At 38.8% G+C, this 19,170-nt stretch overlaps 1 protein-coding gene across 6 annotated transcripts in view; it reads right to left on the bottom strand.

Annotated features, from left to right (window-relative positions):
* Window positions 1-19,170, bottom strand: part of PCDH15 (protocadherin related 15) — a 1,356,473-nt gene that overhangs the window by 1,083,663 nt on the left and 253,640 nt on the right. For all 6 annotated transcript variants that reach the window (XM_048859211.2, XM_075130916.1, XM_048859220.2 and 3 more), the window contains exon 2: window positions 11,364-11,441. The gene's annotated coding sequence lies outside the window, so the exon portion shown is untranslated. The remainder of the gene's footprint in view (window positions 1-11,363; window positions 11,442-19,170) is intronic.

The raw sequence follows: 19,170 nt of genomic DNA, 5'->3' as shown, positions 1-19,170 counted from the left end.
ACAGTGTGTATGGTAACACCCATTGTTTCATGTTCTCTGTGTATATAAATCCCCCCACTGTATTTTCCACTGCATATATCCGATTAAGTGAGCTGTAGCTCATGAAAGCCTATGCTCAAATAAATTTGTTAGTCTCTAAGGTGCCACAAGTACTCCTTTTCTTTTTGTTTGTCTTAGCGATTGGCTGAACAAGAAGTAGGATTCAGTGGACTTGTAGGCTCTGAAGTTTTATATTGTTTTGGTTTTGAGTGCAGTTATGTAACAGAAAAAAATCTACATTTGTAAGTTGCACTTTCACTACAGAGAGATTGCACTACAGTACTTGTGTGAGGTGAATTGAAATATGCTATTTCTTTTGTTTATCACTTTTACAGTGCTAAACTGTAATAAAACATACAGTGATTTCTATTACAACACAGAATACAATATATATGAAAATATAGAAAAATATCTTAAATATTTAATAAATTTCAACTGGTATTCTATGGTTTAACCATGTGATTAAAACTGCGATCAATCGTGATTAATTTTTCTGAGTTAATTGTGCGAGTTAACTGTGATTAATCAACAGCACTAATAGTAACCTATATAATATATTTCCATCTAAAAGGTGGCGGGCAACTAATCAAGCATTCCCTGTCCATGGATCTAAGAATTTAATTTTTATTAATAAAGAATATTTACCGAACTCTGTTTCTGAAAGAGTGACTCTCAATGAAATATTTTATTCTTCATAAAAACAAATTAAAAAGGGCAATTAGACGAATGGTTTTGTTTTTATTAAACAAAAAATCCACATCTAGAAACAAATTCTTTTTTACCAGATGTAATGGAATAGCTTAAAAAAAGCCACACAACAAATATTTGTGTCCTCACTGCTGTACTGAAGAATCTCACTGCTTTACTTCATCTAAATATTGTGACAAAGTTAATGTTAACAAAAAAAAGTAACTGCTAATCAACTGCATGGCTACTAAATAAAATTTAAGTATTTAAGAATATTGAATTAGAAATCACCACTGGCAGAAATACAGACCCATATGCTCCTACACAACGTAAGATTCTCTAGTAGCAGATACAAATCAGAATGAAGTTAAAGGTATGGTAAGTTTTACTGTATTTGCCTGACTTCACTCTGTTGAAAGTAGTGCTTGGAAGAGAAATGCATTTACAGTGCTTTATATTCCCTTTTCAAAATAGATTTTTTTGTAATATATTGTAAAGAAGTAATCAGATGTAAACAAAAGCATGACATCAACATAGAACGAAATTAAGTGCTACCATATTTATTTTATATTTAGTTTAAAATATGATGCAAGTTGTGCAGGTAGAAACAAAACCTAATCAGGGATTGAATGAAACAAAACATGATTATTGGCACGGAGAATCCAAATAAAATATCACTATTGTGATGAACAGATTTAATCACCAGCACATTCATTGTCTAATTCTAAGAAGCTGAAATTATTTTGTAAATAAAAACAAGTTGCTTTAACTTTACAACTAATAGTTTCCACTCTCCTCATATAATTTAGAGCTTTTGTTGGAATTACATTTCTAAACAATGTAGTTTTACTGGTAAGAGCCATTAAACCCCCATGGGCTTCATTGGGAGTTGTAGGAGCTTAGCAGCTCTAAGGATTTGGCCCACTACTTGTTACCTGCATTTCCTAAACTAATGTAAAAATATTCATTTTCTTTTCCATGGTTTGTCATGGGTATGCCTCTCTAAGGCCTGGCTACATTAGGAAAATCTGCACTAATATAGCTACACCAGGGTACCCACACTGATACTAATCCCGAATGTGGATGCACTGCCCTGATACATTAATGGGGTTTACAGCCATGTGACTTACTACAGGAAAATACTGCCATGACTCATACTGGTACAAACCCCATTTTGAACACAAGAAGTTCATCTTCATTAGATGTTAGTACTCATTGGTATAGGGTTTTTTTTCCTCTCTCTTTTTTTTTTTAAATATGACCAACAATAAAGAACTGATTTTACACAGTCATACCATGATGCTCCTAGTTACAATGACCTCAGTGGGACTCACTTGTATTGAAAGGTATTATTCAGCATGAGTATGACTATCACAAGCTGGCCTTTAATAACTAAGAAATATGCAGAGATACATGCTCAAGGGAGTGTTGTGGAAGAAGAGAACATAAGGAAAATAATGTTTCTAAACTATAGAAAAAATTATAAATAGGCCCAAACTGCAAATTCTGAACATGGATTTGGATGCCAAACCTCCTCCAGAGTGTGATCCAGGTCTTAACAGCCAACCAGCCATTCACCATTTTCCATCTTGTGTGTAAAAGTTAAGAAGAAAAACAATCATGACGACTCTGGAAGGTGCTAAGCCTCCATAACTCCCACTGAATCCAATAGGAATACTGCTCAAGTAAGCACCAGTGAGTTTGCCCCTTAGTGGATATACTTACCATAATTCATGATTTATAGCTTTAGGCCTTGATTCTGCATAGAGTTGAACTTCCTACTCCAACTGGCTTCAATGAAAGCTGAGGATACTCACCAATTTAAAGGAGTAGGTCCTTACTAAGCAAGTGTTTGTGTGCCATGCTTCTCATACCCTGCTGCCAGAACATATGTGCCCACAGAGCAGTAAATGCATATTTCCCCTATCTCCCATGCTCTTGTAGAATCAAGCTCATATTTTGCAAATGATTATGCAACTAGTCACAGGCATTAAAACCCTTTTGTGGAATTCTGAAAGTGTGAATCATATTTATGTATCTGAAGCTGGTGTTGGGCTGAATCAACTAAGGATCCAATTCCACAAATGGATTTACTTTGAATTCAAAGAACGGAAATGGTCAATATAAATTTATAAAGAGATCTTTCATTCTAAAATACCATTTTGAACAGGCAACACAGTAGCTAGGCAGGCAACACGGATGGGCTGGTTGGGGGACACTGACCCCCCCAGCCCTGCCCCTTCCACCCAAGGCCCCATACCAGTAAGTGTTGAAAGTTACTTTCACCCCTGGCTTTAACACTGGATCTTTAAAGAATCAGAAAACCTTTCAGATATATCAAGTATGGGATAATCTTTTAATGAAGTCTATCTTTACATAAAACTTTTAATAAGAGTTACTTAGCGTGTGCTCAGTATGGATCAATGAAATTGAAACTGATTAAATCAATTCTACATAAATTTTAAAAATAAATTCTTAAGTTTTAAAAGCCACAGTAAACAAAAGTGTGTGTGTGTGTGTGCGCGCAGATATAAAACTCGTAGACTTACTAGTTTTTAGACAACAAGATAAAGACTTTCTTTAATTTTTGGCCCAAATATCCACAGAATATAGAAGATACATGTCAAGTTTCTTGTCTAGCAAGTTATAATGCTAATTTGAATTCATGTGCAAAGTGTACAGCCAACTTCAGTCTTTCATTAAAGGATCAAATTGCATCTAATACCACCCAAATGGCAAGTGTTTCCATTTATGGGTTAGCATAATTCTACCTGGAATAATATAATAAAATATATACACACATTCAAAATTTCATATCAGATTCTCAAAGCATAACTGCTGAAGCATTTGCAAAATATGGGCTTAATTCTGCAAGCCCTTAGGCTTCAGTGATTCATGCACATAATCAGCAGCTGCACTGGTAATACTTCATGGAGCAAAACATGGCAAAACAAAGCAAACCAGGGACACCACTCACATATTTTGACACATGCTTTCGGGGGATGGTGAAGGAAGAAAAATTTTTGGAGCTAGGGCGTAGAGCCTGTGTTCAGAGCATGCCAATGTGGTGTGCAAAGTCAATATTTATGGAAATATTTTGGTGCCAGGTATTGCCAATCAACTCACAAGATTATTAGCAGCCATTTGGCTGTTCTGGCCACATATTCTTCTCCATCCACCTCTCCCTTGCAGGATTAAGCCCTACATTAGCTAGAAAGAAAAGTGTTAAAAGTAAAACAAAATACAACAGCAGCCAATCTCTTAAAACACCATAAAGATATTATCTTTAAAATGTATGAAGCAGTATATTAAGATTTTATTAATAATCTCACATCTGAAGCTTAAACTGTTCATTTAATTCCATCAATAGTACTAAGTACTTTCAGTTTTGAAACCCCCCCAAAAATCACTACAACAGAATTTATCTTATAGAAGCAAATTGTTTCTGCATTTTATGGTCCCAGTCAATTTTACACTGAGAACATGCCATAGGCAAACAAACTCAATTAGACGTAGGGATGATAAACAAGCTATCACTTCTGCTTATACTGATTCACCATTAAAAGAAACAGAATGTACACAGCACTATCATCTAGGTTAGAAAATCTAAGCAGCCACATGGCATTGAGATTATACCATAAATCTGAAAAAAAAATTAGGACAATATAGTTGCAAAAATGGATTGCAAGTGAGTAAAAAGAAAATTTAACAGGCTGGCACTGTTGGCTACACCATTCAACCCAGTTATAGTAGGTGAGGAACCAGCTGGTAAAGTGTTATGTGGGTTCTGCTGACTCACTCAGCAGGTATGTCATTACGTCACTTGGATATCATGAAGGTGGAGTGGTTCTTGGGGATAAAAGGACCTTACGTGTGGGATGAATATTCTTGAAGGAGCAGACAAGCCTAGAGAGAAGATTCAAGGTGATCTTATTGTTTTTTGTTAATAAACCAAACTGCAGCAAGGGAAAGAGATTTATACAGTAGAGATTGTGTTTGTATACCATAGGCGCTGGAGCACCCATGGGGAAAAATTAGTGGGTGCTCTGCACCCACCGGCAGCCAAGCTCCCCACCCTACGCCGCCTCACCTCCTCCTCTGCCTCCGCCTCCTCCCCTGAGCACGCTGCGTCCCCACTCCTCAGCCTACCTACCAGTGCTTGCTGCCGCCAAACAGTTGTGGCAAGCTCTGGGAGGGAGAGGGAAGGAGGCAGAGCAGGGGCAGGGATTTGGGGAAGGAGTCAGAATGGGGCAGGGAGGGGACAGAGACTTTGGGGAAGGGGTTGGAATGGGGGCAGGAGAGGGCGGGGCAGGGGTGGAGTCAGGGAGGGGCCGGGGGCAGAGATGGGTCAAGCACCCACCGGCGCCAGTAGAAGTTGGCGCCTATGTTGTGTACCGCATTAGCACAGGCATCTACTAACAGGGAAATAAGTATATGTCTAAGTGATCTAAACGCTCATAACCAGTCTGGCTTTTTGTTGCACCTTAACAAAAAAAGACAAGTTTACACATTAGTTTTTCATGTTGTTGACAGAGTGAGAAAGAAAAAAGACAGCCACTTCTCTCAATACTGTTATAATACTTTCACAAACTGCTAAATACTGATGACAATACATGAGAAACTGAATGTATTAGTTAAGTACCTATGTAACACCGACAGACCCTGCTTGTTGGTGGGCGGGATCAAACCTGGGAACTCTGGAGCTTAGTGCATGACTATGTGTGATCTTATTGAAGATGAGGTCCCCAACTTTGCATCCTGGTTGGTTGACACTACCTGACTGCTGCATCTGACTCCAGCTGGGTCCAGGATGCAAAATGGGATGAAAAAGGACAGGCTGGAATAGGGCCATGCTTTTTGTATTGGGTCTCCCATGCCAATGACTGATGTATCCAAATCAGTGCGTCCCTCTGGTATGAGTCCACCAGGATGGGATACAAATGGTGCTAGCTCTAGTTTAATGGATTGCCCAAAAGCAGCAAGGAAGCCTTGGCTGAGACAATCAGGTTCCTCGAGGTACCGATGTAACACCGACAGACCCAGTTGCCGTTGGGCAGGATCTAACCTGGGACCTCTGGAGCTAAATGCATGAGTCTCTCCTGCATGAGCTAAAAGCCACATGGCCCTTAGCTAAGGCTGTAGAGCAGACTCATTAATCTCGCTCTAAGTGGTCTCAGTGCCATGAGAGGTGACAGAGTACCACACGCAGGAGGTGTGAGAGTTACAATGGCACACTTGAAGGCACACAGGCTAATATTGTTTCATGATGTTAATGTCCATGTAACTGACAAGTTTCCTGTCCCACTCAGGATTTTTTGGATGCTCTAAGAACTGTGAGATTATCCTAAGTGTTTTGGACTCAATTTATGCAACTGGCCATACTCTGGATCTAATATTTCTGATATAGAGGTGGGATACGTGACAGTTACTCTCTTGCTTTAGACAAACTTATTCAACTTGAAGTCAACACATGACTGCAGCGGTGAAGGACCTATTTTCTTACTTCATTCTCAGTACCTCTTCAGCTGCCAGACTGCTTTAGTGATGGATTTGGTAGGCTTCTATAAGCAATGTTTGCCCTTTACCAACAGATTTGATCCTTGAAGGACAAGGCTATATGGTTTCATTTTTGGTGGAGATTATCAAGGTTTTCCTATGGAAGGGTAGAGTGCATGACGACTCTAAAAGAAACTTATGTGCAGTAGTGTTTAGTTTCCAGACTGTAAACCAGAACAAGTCAAACCCAATTGGGGCAGAGACATAAATAACCTAGTGTCTCTGTGAATTCAAAGCTTGGATTAGGACAAGCTTAATTCTGGCAAATTGGAAACAATGTTGATGAACAGGGAAGCAATCTGAATAGTTGGGCAAAACAATACCTAGACCCCTAAATTGCAGAAGCATGCCTGCTGTATGTGACTCAGGTTTGTAGTTTTGGAGATTAATTTGATTCAGAGTTGATTTGGAAAAACAAAAACGCTGCTGTAGCAGAACAACATTATCCATCTATATTTGGCAAGAAGAGGGTGGTATTTTATTTTCAAGATGGACCTTGTTACCATCTTCTATGTCCTTGCTACCTCAAAACAAAGTTCTTAATAGAGATACACCTTGGGACCACTTTGAAATTCAATCTAATGAAGAATGATAAACAGCGTAATGTGGCTGCCTGCCTGCCTGTTGAACAGTTCAGTATATCGGGACACACACTACCACAACTGCAAGAGTTGCACTGGCCTTGGGGTGATTCTAAGATGCTGATTTTCACCTATGAAGGGTTTGGTTACTTGAGGGACTGACTCTCTCCCGGTCCCAGCTAAAATGAGCAGATGAACTTGAGCCAGATCTCCGTCTACATGGAAAAGAAGCAGGCACTGGCAATATGTCCTTTGTATGGAATTTTGACACTATAATTGGCTTCCCTCTTTGTTCTACCAGAAGTTGAAAAATCCACCTTTTCCTCACAAGTATCAGTGCAGGTTGAGTGTTTATTGGTCAAGAGACTGAAAGATGATGAAGCTGAGAAGTAGGATATTTCTTGGTTGGAAAGTATATTAATTGGAGAATTTGTAAGTGGAAAATTGAGGGGGGCAAAGATAAAACCTTACAGATTACATAACCACATCATGTTTATTCACATTATCTAAATGCATTCTTCAATGTTTGTTGTAATATAAAGCATGAGATTTTGTACTCTGAGAATCACATGTATAAAAACTAAATAAAAATGTTGTATAGAATATTCCAGGGGTTCTACCATTATTATGTGACACGTTACACAACCAAATTTATTTCAAGTTTGTATCCATATCATGATGTATACATAACCAACTCCAGATTGTTATGGTTACAGAAGTGAAAGGAAACACAATTATAAATTTTGTATTTCAGTTAATAACAATAGTAACCTAAAAATGAAATAGATTTACACACATTTGTAAAATTAGAATGCTGTAGAAAAATTGGAAAATGTCCAGCAGAGGGCAACAAAAATGATTAGGGGACTGTAACACCTGACTTATGAGGAGAGGCTGAGGGAACTGGGATTATTTAGTCCCAGAAGAGAAGAACGATGGGGGATTTGATATCTGCTTTCAACTACCTGAAAGGGGATTCCAAAGAGGATGGATCTGGACTGTTCTTACTGGTAGCAGGTGACAGAACGAGGAGTAATGGTCTCAAGTTGCAGTGGGGGAGGTTTAGGTTGGATATTAGCAAAAAAAACCTTTTCACTAAAGCACTGGAATGGGTTACCTAGGGAGGTAGAGGAATCTCCTTCCTTAGAGGTTTTCAAGGTCAGGCTTGACAAAGCCCTTGCTGGGATGATTTTGTTGGGGATTGGTCCTGCTTTGAGCAGGGGGTTGGACTAGATGACCTCCTGAGGTCCCTTCCAACCCTGATATTCTATGATTCTATGAACTGAGTCTAAATCTCGCAAGAACAAAGCTCTGAGTTAAGAAGTTATGGTTTTAAAAAGGTAGAGTTTGCTACATGACCTGGTGTACAAAATAAAGATGAAGAGTCATTTTCTTGAGGCTCAGAAAACATGCTTTTAAAAACCAAAGTGGTTTTTAATTCTTTTTCAGTTTTCCAATGTAGCTTTTAAAAAACAAACACTTCTTTAAAACATCTTAATGGCAATGCTTAATGGGCTGAAGGCAATCTGTGTTAATGGAGTCTACATTGGAATGGGTTTCTCAATCCTAATATCTTCATCTTGGAAATAGAGAAAACAGATTTAGCTAGCTTCCTTTTATTGTTAACTTTTGCAAAATAAGGCATGACTCCTACCTTCTACATGTCATGTTATTTAACTAAAAGATTATCTAAAGCATTTTGGGGAGCGTTGCTGTTATCATACCTGAAACTGTTGGTTGCTGAAAACTTAGAGGTACAAAATCATCCCTTTTCTAATAATGCCCTGTTGCATCCATTAACAAAATAAAATCATAATTCTGTGGCTGACACATTATCATTTGTGTTGAAAATACATGTTAGCCTAGTGCAGTGACTAATTTGAAAAAGTCTGAAGACAAATTTCTGATTTAAAACAAGTACTATAATATTAATTACACCAGCTAATATACTACCAACGGTTACAAGCAGCATCTGTTTAACTAAGACTGCAAAACTAGTTTCCATTGTGTCCCCCCTTCTTCCAATTTTACACAATCCCCACTTTCAGCTATATTCACCTTCTGGAATGTTTGGTCTTTCCAAAGGTGATTTTTAAAAACATTTGAACAAAATCCCTTTTTAGAGCTGAAAGCGTGAGGAAAAAAAGTTTCCCAAGGTAAAATTATTATAGCCATATTCCAACAGGTCTAACTAAATGTCTTGAAATTTAGCATGAACATAGTGCTGCTGAGGATGAGTGCCTCTGTTTGCAGAGTTCTTCAGTGAGAGCTGTCAGTAGATAGCACCTTTAAATTCCCGCCTCCACCCTAAAAAAAGCCCACCACACACAAAACAGCAACAAAAAAAGCAAGTTTAAACTACCAGGTCATTTTTACGTATGTGCTCACATCTGGTTTTTAGGTTCCTATTTCAGGCACCCAGACTGAAAATTTTGGTATTAACTTCTGGATCGCCTTTTTATCATATTTTTAAATGTACAACCATAAAAGTTGCATTAACATTGACTTTTTTTTAAAAAATTGGAAAACATTCACTCTCGTTTATAATAATGATGCAGCTGTAGTTGTTACAGTTACAGTCATTGTGAATTCGGTCTCTGCCTGAATCTTTCTATCCAAGGCCCGGTTTGACAAAGCCCTGGCTGGGATGATTTAGCTGAAAATTGGTCCTACTTTGAGCAGGGGGTTGGACTACATGACCTCCTGAGGTCCCTTCCAACCCTGATATTCTGTGATACTAGGGAATCAAATTGCCTTAGCTTTGTTTTAGTTCATTTAAAATATATAATGACATTCAAATTTGTTCTGAAGGAACTTTAACAAAATTAAGAAGAATTAAAAAAAAAGTAAGGAGAGCTGAGCATCATTGTATCCATACATATATGGAGATGATCTGTCTCTTATATTCCCAGAAAACAACAACACTTTAACTATAATGTTACACCTTTGACATGAGGGGTTGGCCAATATTCAAGGTATTGTGCATTGTTTCCAGGGCTTAATTTGTTCCAGGGTTTGCCAGGGCTGAGACCCAGCACCTCTAGGCTTGGCAGTTCATAGCCCCAGTACCTCTGCGTTTGCTGCATCCGTTATGAATATATAAAATAAAAATTAAGCGCTGGTCATGACCATTGGAGTCTCTTCCTATGGAGTCTGGTATTTCTATGATGCAGTCCTGTTTATTTCCAAAGAACGTACACAAAGTCCTATTTCCCTGAACACAGTAGGACTCCAAAAGAGATTCCTCACTCAGGACTCCAAGCCTCTTTTTCCAGCCAACACTCTAAACCAAAAGCTCTCTCTTAGTCTTCTCTTGAGATCACACGTCAAGTACTTCCCTTATTATCCATTACCTTCTCTGTCAGTTTCTCTGCTGTTTCACGCTGCATCTCCTGCTTTCTCATCCCCGCCTCCAGTGAAAACTCTCCACCCACACAGCTCAGCTCCTGAATGACCTGAAGTGTGGCCTGCATTCTGGTGGTGACTCCTATTGTTTCAGATATTTTACTCCAACAGAAGCTTAACTGTTTCTTTTATATATTTTGAATGAAGGGAAGTTATCACAGTCACCAGCTTAATCAAGGTTTCAGGCAATCCCCAGCAAAATAATAATTTCCCAGCTTAAGATTCATACAGAACCTTTCATACAGTCACTTAACATACTTAACAGCCACTTTCATCCATTAAACCTTTTGACATTGCTCCCCTGCTAAATGTACTATAAAGTAGTTTGCCACTGACTGGACTAAAGTTTAATTTCTCTACCCTTAAGTAACTGTACAGAGGTGTATATTGCATTTTTACATGTTTACAATAGCAGCAAGCCAGCAGTTCATTTTTTTTAATTTTGTACATCTCTTACAACATTGTTTCCACTGTTTATGTTACAGTAAGACAACATCTGTCAAAGTTTTATCTAAATGTTTCTGTTCCCATTTTGTATCCCCAAACATTTTACAGTCATTGCTTCTGTAATCACAGCTTAAGCCTTAGTTCAGAAACAACAAATAGAAGAAGATTGATTTTCATCTCAAAAATGTCAAACTTCTGCCTAGAATGCTCAGGTATGTTTTTTCTGAAATAGCAAATTTCAAAAAGAGCCATCCATCTGACAGATCTTTGACACGTCATGATAGATGTGATGGGTCTACTACTTTACTGCCAAAAATGTCCTCCAACAGAATGAGGCAATGAATTAAGAAGAAGAAATCTAAACTGGATAACAGAATTGCTTGTTATAAACGTATAAGAGGAAAAACAACCAGCACTTCACATCTCTGGAGACAAACTCCTGCTTTTATTATCTTGTACTAACACTTCTTTCATCTTGGACAATACTTGTTATCATCTAGATCAGTTATATGGGGCAACAATTATCTAAAGCCAATATTCATAAACAGCTAAAACCCATCCTGAAATAAATTATTTGTATTATTTAGCCAGAGTACAAGGAAAAATAAACAAACATTCTATAGTAACAAAACAATAGGTTCTACTTACCCTATTGTCTTGTCTCTCTGTCAGCTAGCCAAATGACAGCTGCTTCAAGTGTGTCTGGTGAATTATGTGCCCATCTTCCTAGAAGACAGTGGTATTGATTAATACTACATCAAGGTCTTTACCTCAAGTGCACAGTGTGGATGCATTTCATTTTCTTTCAGAACACTGCCACACTGGAGATAAATTATAGCAAGTTTAGAAAAGTAAATCTTACATTCATAAATCAGAGCATTTCATAAGGAGCATTGGTTTGATTTATAACTAATGTCTCACAGTGTATCCCATCATCTACACTTCAGGTAACAGCCTCTACTTCCACGATAGAGAAAAATATTCTCATGTGCATATTTTCTTATGGCATTTGACCAAAGAACTAACAAAGCAAGCACAAAGTCAGCTCAAACATGACACTTTAAAATACAGTTTATTATGCTAACATGAGGCACATTTAACATTTACAGTAAGTATACTCAATAAAACTAAAATGTGTTGTTTGACTAGATGGATGGTTACTTCTGAGTGTGTATGATTTCAGAAATACACCAATGTATCACTATGTCACATTTCTAATTTCCTTACACCACAGGCATTGGAGCTATATTTAAAATCACAGAGATATGATCTTAAATGAAAACCAACACACACATACACAGAAATAAAACAGAAGCAAGTGACAGCCAGCTCACCAAACTTCTGAAAACCATTTTTAAATATGAGAATCCCTATGGCTAAAGAATGCCCACTTTTTTTTTAAATGACATTTCTTTGCTTTCAGTCAACAATTTTCTTAGACTGCTGTTGCACAAAAGAAAAATTATAGTGAGAAAGCATTGCAGTTTTCTGGTATAGCACACTTGTTGAAATAAAGTGGCTCTATTTAGAAAGAGATCATGTAGAATCTGAGTTGAAAATTAAAAACAGGTATTGAACACAAAAATGTACTGTAATTAAATGGTTATGAACAAACATGAAAAGATATAGAAACTGGAAAGGGCAAAACCCACTTATTTTGTGAAGATGTGTGCATCTACCACAAACATACAAATAGATAGCTCTTTCATATATACATACATTTTATAGTATACTCTTAAAATGTACATAGTCTTCCCTCAGATTTTAATGTGTGCAACACTTGAAATTTCCTACGATAAGCCCCTTTTCCTTTATTGAAAAAAACAAACCATATAGTATTCTGTACATACACACAAAATATACTCAAACAAAAAAAATACTACCTATCAATTATCAGCCTGATTGTAATATCATGTCATCTTTATAAGGGACATATTCAGCTTACAAACTAACAAGCAGAAATGTCTGCGCAGCAACACTCCACTCATCAACTTTAAAAATGTGCTACTTCAGAGGTCTGTTTAGCATTGGCTAAACTGAAAAAAAAATGAACTGAAAGCTAACTTGCTTTGCTGCACAACACCGCCTTCAAAAGGAGAAATCAGAGTAAACCCTATCAATCCCTATGAATGACTGACACACTCCCTGGAATTATAAAACAGACAGTACTGTACACTTCAGTTGGTAACATCATCTATTTAGCAGGGCCACTGAGATAGAGTAAAACATTTAGTTAGCTATCTCGTACAGCAATGGTTCCACCTCCTCTAATTCTGCGGTAATAAAATGGGGTACGTTTGATTACGGTAGATCCCTCCCCATGCTTTGTGGCAGTAAGGCTTTTGTATTATCCATAACAACATTAGCAACAGTTGAAAAATGTTGTTGAACACACAGTCTTGAAGGAGGCAGTTCAAATACCAAACAACGAAAACCAGCTCCCAGTTTTTAAGCATAGCCACACTTTAAAGAACCCTCATGCTAGAACCAGGGTTTTAATTCATCTAATTACGCTTCTTAACAAGGCTTGGGTGAAACATTTATGTTGATATATATTTGTGTTTACAAATTGGAGTGTATGGGGGGAATAGGGTATCCCTTTAATTAGCTTGAGAACTCTCATAGTGCTCATTGTGTTCAATGTTTAGAAGCTGTATGAAATCAGACAGAGGAGCATGTCCTAGGCATTGCATGTTTGGGTATATTTCTTGAGTTTGGTTATTTGAAGCCAGTTTCTTTATTTCATTTAAAAGTGTTTTTGAATGCCCTATGATGATTTATTGATTGTGATTAGTAATGAAGTAGTGGCCCTGATTGACTGAGCCTACTCCGTGTGGTCAGGAAGGTGAGTAGAAGCCATTTTGACACTACTCTTTGCCAAAAGAAGGGACTGTGTGAGGATGCACCATCCTTTTCAATTATAAGATAAAGGAACATGTAATAGACACACCAAACCAACAGAAAGGGAGGGAGGCAGCTGCCTAATGGTCACCTTTAGGGATGCAGACACTTGTCTTTGCCAAATTTAAACCATCACTGCCAGAAAAACCATGCTGCAAAATGTTCCTTTGAAAGGTTGAGCATCCACTTGGGAGTTTCTGTAGTGTCCAGGTCAGGGGTGGGCAAACTTTTTGGCCTGAGGGCCGCATCTGGGTATGTAAATCGTATGGCAGGCCATGAATGCCTGGTGGGGGAGGGAGGACTTTATGGGGTGTAGCATGGGGTAGGGGGGGCTCTATAAGGGATTTTACCAAGGTGGGGGAAGAAGGAACTCATGGGGCGTGGCATGGACGGGGGGGCTCTACAGAGGCAGTACCAAGGACTTCTAGGGGCCCTGCCAGCAGTGACACCAAGGCAGCCGTACCAGGCACCGCCACAGGCGGAGGCATCCTGGCTGGGATGGGTACGGCTCCTGGGCAGTTTCGAGGCTCTCAAGGGTGGGGCCATAAGAGACCAGGAGAGGATTGGGTGTGCTGCCACGTAGGGGTGGGGCTGCCATGTAGGGGTGGGGTTCTGATCCCAGAAACAGCACGGTGAAGTCGCACCTGTGCAGTGTGGCGCCACGTGTGCCGGAAGATGGTGGAATGGTGTGTCAGTACTGGGGAGAGCCAGGCGAGTGGAGTGGGGCAACCCTCCGGCCCCACTCCCCCGCAGGAGCAAGGCAACTCCTCGACCCCGCTCCCCAGCTGAAGCTCAAGCGCTGGATAAAAACATCTGACAGGCTGGAAGCGGCCTGCAGGTTATAATTTGCCCACTCCTGGTCTAGGTACTTGTGAAAATAATGGCTTGAGGAGAAGAGGCTGAATTCCTATGTATTTGATGGCAAGGCTTCTGGCTGAAAGATAGCCCCAGTATTCCAGGTTGGAAATGGTATTTGAAATCTCCCTCTCCTGTTTCTGTAAAAAGCCAAGATGCAACTTTGATATCATGATTTGTTTCTAGTGATGGGAGTACATTAAGTGCAACACTTGCAGAGATCCCACTTTTCATTTTGTATCGCAAAGACAAAAGGCATTGCCAGGGCATTTGCCATTACCAACAACTGAGGAAACTACACAGGAGCCCAAAAACATGAAGAGCTAGCAGTCCATCCTAATGTACCAGTTGTAATACTATCAGAGGAGCTGCCTGGTGATAGAGCAAAGTGTCCTCTTTCATGACTACAACCTCATGACACAATAGTTACCTGCATCAGCACCTGAAAAAAAACGTTGTCCTCTAGCTGCACAACAGCCGGATGAACCTGTGTTTTAGTGAAGAACTAGTGCTCATAATGCTCCATAGCCTGCTCAAGACCTATCATATTGTGAAAGATCCAGTATTTGCTCCCCCTCCTTGAAATCAACACCTTGTTGCATCAATTTGATCTTCTGCTCTAGTTTAGAGGCTGAAAGGCTAAGTATAGAAGTGAAAGCACTTTCATCCTTGGCTACTTTTGCCCTGAAAGAGTTGTCTGCATGACTGTATCTCCCAGTTCTTGCCAACTATGCACCCAGACCCACTCCTTCAAATCCATCCTTAATTTTTTTAAAGCGATTCTTTTTACTTTTTTCTCACTACTCCCTCACATGCCATCCCTTAGCTGAACTTCTGTCGTGTGTCTCAGATGGACATCTCCCTGGGGCAGAGAACAGCCCTTACTTGGTTTATAAAGCACTGTGTGCATTTTACAGTATTATATACATTATCATCATCCATAACTCTTTGATTTAATTACTCAGAAGTAAAAGACATTCTGGATAAGGAACACGATGGATAAAAATAAGAGTATTTAAAACAGTTTAAAAATTAAAAAGCCAAAGAGCTCTTTTACCATTCTTCCTATTCACAGAATTGTAATAGGACAAAACTAATTGCATCAACTATCAAACTGTTTCTGCCTCATTGAATATCAAATACTAAAAAGAGTTCTGAAATTTTTGAACTTCAGAGTTATAAGATCTCATGCCCCTTCTCCTGGAAGAACCTATGGGAGGAGAAGAGGATTCAAAAAAAATCTGCTAGTGTTAACTCTGACTTGCCACCACATTCTCCCTCTGGGTTGCACAAGTAATGAATGCTGAGAAACGGGAGGCAGTAGGAAAGTGAGTAAAACACTACCAATTCTATGTGTATTGAGCATATGTCAAAATCAGTGTTGAAACTAATCATTCGTGCCCACTGTGTACAGGAAGAAATTATTTATATGACTGATCTTAGTGGGAGATACATAATTTTCATATAACTACAGGTTACTACAAACAAGTAAGAAAGTGCATTAGTTTTATCAGCCTATGTCCATGGTGGATTAAAGGATTCAGAGGAATCTTTTCATTTAAGTGCTTGAAAGATCAGTTACTGCCTATGGTGTTTTTGATCAATGAGACAAGAGCAAAGATGACTGGTATCCAGAATAATTAGTGGGGTTGCAGCTAGCACAATGCTCTCCTTACCCAATACCCCCAGACACACATCTCAGTAACCTGATCAAAATGAAATCAAACACTAGTTGGGGATGTCAAAGATCTGTGTTTTGGTGGAGAATAAGGAAGAAAAGTGAGCTCTTCCTCACTCTCACACCACCTCCTGCTTTCAGAATGAAAAACTGGGATACCTTACTTCAAAGGATAAGGTCGGAGAAAACAGTATTTACCCAACAATTCTTCACGATTTTCTCCTAGTCCCAACTTCCTCCCATCCAATCAAACTCTTTACCGCCATGCTGCCCAATACATACACCTGTATTCTCAGTCTCATTTCTCCCTGCAATCAATTTGCCAATCCCAGCCCATTCCTCTCCAAGCTCAGAACCTCCCCAATTCCCTTCAACATATTGCCGGTTGGAAATACCTCTCCATCCCAGACATACAAACACTTATCCCTTTAGGCTGAGAATCCATCCTCCTGCTGCTTAACCTCTTTATAGGTCAGAACAACTGCACTCTGGTATGCATAACCCCTTCCCCCATGCTCCAAACTCTTTGTCCTCCTACCTGACACCCATCACCACTAGACTTAGAATCGCCCCTCCCCCATGCCCCAGCTCAGGAACACAACTTGCTTGCTCCAGGACCTGAAGAAGCCTGATAACCCACCACTGTGGGGGTGAGAAATGTCCTCAATTAGCTCTAAATAATCCAGTATTTTATATTCAATATTTCTGCCTTTCCTCCTTGTAGCAAGAGGGCTGCAGTTTCTGCAATCTCCAGTGACAACCAGATGTGCATAAGCCACACTACAGAATGTCTGTAATGTGGTTGACAATTGCAGTATTACCGGGAAGTTAGTCATCACCCCTGGAAAGAAGGCCAACTACAACTAAAAATAGGTCCTTGTGCATTTTAACCCTGGTCTCTAACCCTGCCTTTATTGGTACTGCTACTCCTCTGTTATCTGATACAAATTAAATACAGCTCCTTAGGGTTCTAGTAGAAAGGACATATCTATAGACAGCACAAAATTGAAAGGAGCCAAAAACACCTGTTAAGGAGAAACATAATACAAATGCAAAAGCTCCTGAGCAAAATCTGTAAAGCCACCACCTTCTCCTCTCACTTCCTGCTGAGAAGTCACCTTTTCCTTGATGCAGACAGCACAAGTTGTGGTTATTGCTACTGATTGGATGATACTAGCAAATACAGCTAGTTTGACCTAAAGTATCATAATATTTTGTTAATATCCCCTCCCTACCCACTTGCTTATCTCAGCCTCCTCTTATGACCTGTCTAATTAGGCTGTCAACTCTTCAAGGCAAGGACTTTTATTTAGCATATATCTGTACAGCGCATAGCACAATTGAGGCCTTGATCTAGTTCAGGCCTCTAGGTGCGAACACAATGTAAATGATTAATAGCAGCAGCAAAGGGAAATAAAAGGATTACAAAAATAAGCTCCAATGGAATAACACAATATTTAACTTGGAAGAATGCAAACTAACATATCTGAATTACATTAATACTGAGTGCGAGGGAGAGACCTCGGAAGCAGTAATACTGAAAGATTTAAGGTGGATTTTCAAATGCACATTTAATGAATTAGGAGCACAAGCCCCATTAATTTTCATTAAATGGTATTTGTGCTCCTAACTCACTTAGGTGCTTTTGAAAAGCCCACCCCTCTGGCAGTAGTGCAGAGAAATCTAGACCTGAACTTGCAGTGCAATGTAGCTGCAAAAAAACTAAAGGCGGCCAATACAATTTTGGGTTGCATAGACAAAATCACCAAAAACAAGGAAATCATCAATATGGGGCAGTATACATACACACACAAGTCTGAAGCAACTGCACCTGGAATATTGCACTCATACTTTGTTTCTATTACCAGGAAGATATTGACATATATGTCTCTCTCTCACAAATTAGCACACGAATTTTTTAACCTACTCATATTTAAAACCAAGAAAAATACATACCTGCTGGTGCTCAATTTTAAATAGTCACATACTTCTTTCATAGTCCTAGATAGTTCCATCTCTCACAGTTTTCCATTCTGAGCCTAAGTACTAATAATCACATGGCTAAGATTCAGCTCATAAAAATGTGTCATGACATCTGTAAGTAGAATTGACTCTGACTTTCAGCGTCTCTGTGGTGGAAATACAGGAGTTGTTTTTTTGTTAAGCATAGAAGAAATCTGTATCATTGTTTTGTGCAACTAGCAAAAAGGTAAAAATTGCCAATTCTACCCAATATACAAAATTTACCTTCATCACACCAAAATGCATCCTTTTAAAGCAACTTCTCTAACAGGTTTAAGAAAGATCTTTCCTTCATGTGAATATAAGCAATACAAAATTAGTGAAGGCTTTGCCAATTCTATTTTGATTTCAAAAAGATCTCAGCATAGAGCGATTTGCTACAAGATGAAAAGATTTTTTTTTTCCACTGAATGCATCCGATGAAGTGAGCTGTAGCTCACGAAAGCTTATGCTCAAATAAATCGGTTAGTCTGTAAGGTGCCACTAGTACTCCTTTTCTTTTTGCGAATACAGACTAACACGGCTGCTACACTGAAAAGTGAAAAACTATTTCCGATTAAAGGCATAGGGCATTTATCTTAAAGAATGGTAGGCAAGACATCAAATAAAAACACTGGCTTTAGTTTCAAAAAGATGTAGAGGACTTTGGCTATGAACACAAGGATTAATGTGTGTGTTCTACTAAAGACTTCAATACTGAACAAGTAGTGTGGTCTGGGACCTTTTATTTTTTAAAGAAGTGCTAATATTATAAATTGTAATACAAGTGTGAAGTCTGGAAAGACATTCTGTATCACAGTATGTAACCATAACTACCTAAACTCATCTTTAACCTTGGTCGAAAGCATGAATATTATTACATTTTTCCTGCTGAGATAGCTAATATAGAACATGCCATTCTCTAAATTATGTTTTATTGAATATGTATTTGGTGATTTAGAAGCCAAGAACTATACAGAAGACCAGTGAGTGGCTATGTCTAATGAAACATTACTGAAG

The sequence above is a fragment of the Caretta caretta genome, chromosome 7, assembly GCF_965140235.1.
Source record: "Caretta caretta isolate rCarCar2 chromosome 7, rCarCar1.hap1, whole genome shotgun sequence".
NCBI classification, from domain to species: Eukaryota; Metazoa; Chordata; order Testudines; family Cheloniidae; genus Caretta; species Caretta caretta.
This window is presented reverse-complemented; position numbering and strand designations above follow the sequence as displayed.